Source organism: Salmo salar, chromosome 16 (assembly GCF_965601325.2).
Source record: "Salmo salar chromosome 16, fSalSal1, whole genome shotgun sequence".
NCBI classification, from domain to species: domain Eukaryota; kingdom Metazoa; phylum Chordata; class Actinopteri; order Salmoniformes; family Salmonidae; genus Salmo; species Salmo salar.
This window is the reverse complement of record NC_138306.1, coordinates 53,901,555-53,908,475: the sequence shown is the minus strand read 5'-3', so window position 1 is coordinate 53,908,475 and position 6,921 is coordinate 53,901,555.

Sequence of the window (6,921 nt, the reverse complement as noted above, 5' to 3'; positions counted from 1 at the left end):
TATTGCCTTCTGCCCTGCCATGGAAAAGCCCAGTGGCATGGTCTAGTCTAGTTTGCGCATATTCAGTTTAGTGTATGTGTTAGTGTGACTCTTGACTGAAGAGAATTCACGACTTAGAAGAATACATTACTTTTAGATTAACATCACTTTTAGTGACTTATAGTTCCATTGGATGTCTTTGTGAGAAATGTGACTTAAAGGTGCACTCCTACTGATTGTCTTCCTCTGTCGTAGTATTACAAGTTAAATACAAAAATCATGTCTCAAAGCAAACACAAAAAAACAACTGTCACTGGATTTACGGAAATCAGCACGCCTGAACCTCTTCGTCTTTGATTTGACACTCGTAAAGACCCTCTGTCCTCCAAAACAATAACAAACAAGTGGAAGGCAGCAATGTTAAACAGCTTTTTAATATTGTTCCTTTAAAGGGGAGATCTGCAGTTGAAACAATAACAAAGCGACTCTCCACCACTGTTTCAGTTAAAAGCTGAGGTTTGGGACTGGAGAAATGTCACCACTATCAAATTCCTAGACAAAGCTATGGATGCAAGGACTGACCATCCATGATATATCAACATCATAGTTTTAACCATGTTTTGAGGCTATAAAGTGTGTGTTTACATTTACTTTGTTTATAAACATTGGAGTAAACACAAGCTTATATTTTGGTTTCTGATTGGGGAAATAACTAAGCTTATGAGGCATTAATGTGGCTCCTGAGTGGTGCAGGGGTCTAAGGCACTGCATCTCAGTGCAAGAGGTGTCACTACAGATCCTGGTTCGAATCCAGGCTGTATCACAACCGGCCGTGATTGGGAGTCCCATAGGGCAGCGCACAATTGGCCCAGCGTCGTCAGGGTTTGGTCGGTGTAGGCCGTCATTGTAAATAAGAATTTGTTCTTAACTGACTTGCCTAAATAAATAAAACATTTATAAGTTATATTCTTCAAGAATCAATGGGTTATGTATCATTAAATTATAAGTCTGAATATTGATATAACAACTGCAGCTTGCCCCTTTAGTGTTTTTTCAAGCCAGTTTCATATACCGTACCAGAGAAAACACCAGATACACTATATCTGTGTAGGCTTTGATGTTTAAAGGCTTTAGAAGCTCAGTTTATGAGAGTAAGAAGCCACTCATTGGAGGATCAATTAGCCAAGTTTACAACACCGACAGCAGCACATTGTTCGCAGCCCTTTAGACAAACTTAAAAAATGTATGACTCAAATGAATAGGCCAACGTTTTGAAAAGGATTGGTCTGATTGTTATGCAAAACCCTAACCTTAACATGCAAAATACAGCGGGTTTTTCATTTAGATGGCCTATTCATTTAGATGCATGCACAATACATAAATACACATGAGGTAGGAACCCTACAGCATTAAGCTGTGTGTTTCTCAATATTCTCATTATTAGACACTTTAAAACAAAAAATTAAAGGAAAAGGAAAAAATTGATTTTTTTTTTGGAGGGCCTGAACCTCGCTTGCAGCATTCCATTAATTGCCCGGGATATTTTTCAAAGACGAGAAATGAGGAACATGCATTCAGTCCTGTTCATGTCATACCACCACTTAAATCCGACAGAGCTCACATAAAAAAATAACTCAAGGTTATGTCTGACCATGCCAACCAGTACTTCAGAAATCCATTTAGCGAAAGAGACGGATTGAACATCGATTTCAAGAATGTCGGTATGCCGTTAAAACGGTAGCGCCCAAGTCTTTCAGAAAACTTGTTTTCTCCTTGTTTGGCTAACTCCACAGTAAGAGAGATGATACTCGTCACATGTAGAACTGGAGGGACAAAGACATGTGGGAACTGGAGGGACAAAGACATGTAGGAACTGGAGGGACAAAGACATGTGGGAACTGGAGGGACAAAGACATGTGGGAACTGGATGGACAAAGACATGTGGGAACTGGAGGGACAAAGACATGTGGGAACTGGAGGGACAAAGACATGTAGGAACTGGAGGGACAAAGACATGTGGGAACTGGAGGGACAAAGACATGTGGGAACTGGAGGGACAAAGACATGTGGGAACTGGAGGGACAAAGACATGTAGGAACTGGAGGGACAAAGACATGTAGGAACTGGAGGGACAAAGACATGTAGGAACTGGAGGGACAAAGACATGTGGGAACTGGAGGGACAAAGACATGTGGGAACTGGCGGGACAAAGACATGTGGGAACTGGAGGGACAAAGACATGTAGGAACTGGAGGGACAAAGACATGTAGGAACTGGAGGGACAAAGACATGTAGGAACTGGAGGGACAAAGACATGTAGGAACTGGAGGGACAAAGACATGTAGGAACTGGAGGGACAAAGACATGTAGGAACTGGAGGGACAAAGACATGTAGGAACTGGATGGACAAAGACATGTAGGAACTGGAGGGACAAAGACATGTGGGAACTGGAGGGACAAAGACATGTGGGAACTGGAGGGACAAAGACATGTAGGAACTGGAGGGACAAAGACGTCCAACAATTTCCTGTGGACAACAAAGGTCCTGTAGGAAATCGGAACTTTGGTTCGCCAACGGTGAGATAGCCACGAGAAGAAAAAGATATGTAACGCTGAAATATGTAACAAAGTAAAAAGCTGTGAAATCCTCAATGCTTCTGCTGAACTTACGTCGTTGAACTCTTTTTGAATCAACACTTTTCAACACACACCGCCCCCAATACATTTTTTCAAGTCTCATTAAAATTATATTTATTCAAGATCTGATTAGGACAATCTTGAAAGTGCTATGATTTGGTGAATAAAATGTAGACATCAAACCATAGCACTATGACAGAGTTAAAATTATATTTAGAAGATGAATTAACCTAAACCGTTTCATCATTACACTGATAGGATACGTGTATGGAAGATTACAGCGCCATCGTGGCTTTTTAAATAAGGGTACATGTTAAGTGGAGAAATGTGCCTTTGTCAGGTGAGAATACACTGTGGGCCATGGAGACGGAATATTTGATAAATCAACATAGGAATGAATGCCGCTCAAGGTCACATCTGCCAGCTGGGGGTAGCTATGGGATAGTGAAACACACACACACACACACACACACACACACACACACACACACACACACACACACACACACGCTGACGAGCAACAAACACACACACACACACACACACACACACACACACACACACACACACACACACACACACACACACACACACACACACACACACACACACACACACAGACATGCTGACGAGCAACAAGCACACACACACACACACACACACACACACACACACACACACACACACACACACACACACACACACACACACACACACACACACACACACACACACACACACACCAAGAGAAAGAAGGTAGGAACACACATTCACTGTACACACAGATTATCACAGACAGACACAAAAAATAAGATACAATGTATTTTAAATGGAGGTTCCAAGTCTCTAGGCAGTTTGAGGAAAGAAACACTCACTGATTGACCCACTGACGCTAGAAACACACATATTACTTTCCCTCCATCTAGCATGTACGCACACACACCCAGCCAGCCTACTCACACCAACCCACACACACACACCCAGCCAGCCTACTCACACCAACCCACACACACACACCCAGCCAGCCTACTCACACCAACCCACACCCACACACCCAGCCAGCCTACTCACACCAACCCACACCCACACACCCACCAACACACAGTGGGGGAAGTGAACTCTGAGGGAACCCAGAGCTGCAGTTTTGGCCTGAACAGGCCTCCATCTCCTGTGGCTCCCTGCAGCCTTGAATTGTGCCCCACTGATGGAGGGCTGAGGAAAAAACACAGAAATAAAGAAATAACACAGAACAGAAGGCAGGAGAATATTTAGTATTTTATTAGGATCCCCAATTAGCTGTTGCCAAGGCAGCGGCTCCTCTTCCTGGGATCCAAACAGGAAACAAAACAACAACAAATAGAAAACATAAGAACATAATATACAGTACATTGGGAAAGTATTCAGACCCCTTTCCTTTTTCTACATTTTGTTACATTACAGCCTTATTCTAAAATGGATTAAATAATATTTTTCCCCTCATCAATCAATACAAAATAACCCATAATGACAAAGCAAAAACAGGTTTTTAGACTTATTTGCAAATGTATTAAAAATAAAAAACAAAAATACCTTATTTACAGTTGAAGTCTGAAGTTTACATACACCTTAGCCAAATACATTTAAACTCAGTTTTTCACAATTCCTGACATTAAATCCTAGTACAAATTCCCTGTCTTAGGTCAGTTAGGACCACAACTTTATTTTAAGAATGTGAAATGTCAGAATAATAGTAGAGAGCAGAGCTGGTGTAACTGAGTCAGGTTTGTAGGCCTCCTTGCTCGCACACGCTTTTTCAGTTCTGCTCACACATTTTATATAGGATTGAGGTCAGAGATTTGTGATGGCCACTCCAATACCTTGACTTTGTTGTCATTAAGCCATTTTGCCACAACTTTGGAAGTATGCTTGGGGTCATTGTCCATTTGGAAGACCCATTTGCAACCAAGCTTTAACTTCCTGACTGATATCTTGAGATGTTGCTTCAATATATCCACATAATTTTCCATCCTCATGATGCCATCTATTTTGTGTAGTGCACCTGTCCCTCCAGCAGCAAGGCACCCCCACAACATGATGCTGCCACGCCCGTGCTTCACGGTTGGAATGGTGTTCTTCTGCTTGCAAGCCTCCCCCTTTTTCCTCCAAACATAACGATGGTCATTATGGCCAAACAGTTCTATTTTTGTTTCATCAGACCAGAGGACATTTCTCTAAAAAGTACGATCTTTGTCCCCATGTGCAGTTGCAAACCGTAGTCTTGCTTTTTTATGGCGGTTTTGGAGCGATGGCTTCTTCCTTGCTGAGCGGCCTTTCAAGTTATGTCAATATAGGACTCTTTTTACTGTGGATATAGATACTTTTGTACCTGTTTCCTCCAGCACTTTCACAAGGTCCTTTGCTGTTGCTCTAGGATTGATTTGCACTTTTCGCACAAAAGTACATTCATCTCTAGGAGACAGAACGCGTCTCCTTCCTGAGCGGTATGACAGCTGTGTGGTCCCATGGTGTTTATACTTGCGTATTATTGTTTGTACAGATGAACGTGGTACCTTCAAGTGTTTGGAAATTGCTCCTAAGGATGAACCAGACTTGTGGAGGTCTACCATTTTTTTTCTGAGGTCTTGGCTGATTTATTTTGATTTTCCCATGATGTCAAGCAAAGAGGCACTGAGTTTGAAGATAGGGATTGAAATACATCCACTGGTACACCTCCAATTGACTCAAATGATGTCAATTAGCCTATCAGAAGCTTCTAAAGCCATTACATCATTTTCTGGAATTTGTTTAAAGGCACAGTCAACTTAGTGTATGTAAACTTCTGACCCACTGGAATTGTGATACAGTGAATTATAAATGAAATAATATATCTGTAAACAATTGTTGGAAAAATTACTTGTGTCATGCACAAAGTAGATGTCCTGACCGACTTGCCAAAACTATAGTTTCTTAACAAGAAATTTGTGCAGTGGTTGAAAAAGTAGTTTAAATGACTCCAATCTAAGTGTATATTAATTTTCGACTTCAACTGTACACAACTATTCAGAACCTATGCTATGAGACTCAAAATTAAGCTCAGGTGCATCCTGTTTCCACTGATCATCCTTGAGATGTTTCTACAACTTGATTGGAGTCCACTTGTGGTAAATTCAATTGATTGGACATGATTTGGAAAGGCACACACCTGTCTATTTAAGGTCCCACAGTTGACAGTGCATGCCAGAGCAAAAACAAAGCCGTGAGGTCGAATGAATTGTAGGTAGAGCTCCAAAACAGGATTGTGTCGAGGCACAGATCTGGGGAAGGGTACCAAAAAATGTCTGCAGCATTGAAGATCCCCAAGAACACAGTGGCTTCCATCATTCTTCAATGGAAGAAGTTTGGAACCACCAAGACTCTTCCTAGAGCTGGCCGCCCAGCCAAACTGAGCGATCGGGGGAGAAGGGCCTTGGTCAGGGAGGTGACCAAGAACCCGATGCTCACTCTGACAGAGCTCCAGAGTTCCTCTGTGGAGATGGGAGAATCTTCCAGAAGGACAACCATCTCTGTAGCACTCCACCAATCAGGCCTTCATGGTAGTGTCCAGACAGAAGCCATTCAGTAAAAGGCACATGACAGCCTGCTTGGAGTTTGCCAAAGGGCAAACTTTTGACTGGTACTAAATGTAAATGTGATATTGAAGTTTATTTTTAAAAGAAAAGAGAAAATCATAACCAGATTTTGCTTTGTCATTATGGGGTATTGTGATGTCATTATGGGGTATTGTGATGTCATTATGGGGTATTGTGATGTCATTATGGGGTATTGTGTGTAGATTGATGGGGGGGGACAATTTAATCCATTTTAAAATAAGGCTGTAACGTAACAACATTTTGAAAAAGCTTGAATACTTTCCAAATGCACTGTTATTGAGACCAGGCTGTCAACATTTCAACAAAAATACCGATAATGATGCAGGCAATCTCTCCTCAACTTTGAGCCATGCATGCCATTGACATTCGCCCTCTGTGTACATCTAAGGGCAATACGTGCTGCTCTGTTCTGGACCAACTGCAATTTGCCAATGTCCATCTTCGCAGCACATGACCATAAAACTGGGCAGTAGACCAGGTGCGATAAAACTTGGGCCTGTAGGACCTGTCTGGTTGACTGGGATATCAAGAAAGCAGAGCAACGCCTTATCGCCTAGCAACCAGGATACCTGGATATTGACCTCATCCCATCAGTAGAGGATGCCTGGTTATTATTTAAAAGTGCCTTCCTCACCATCTTAAATAAGCATTCCCCATTCAAAAAATGTAGAACCAG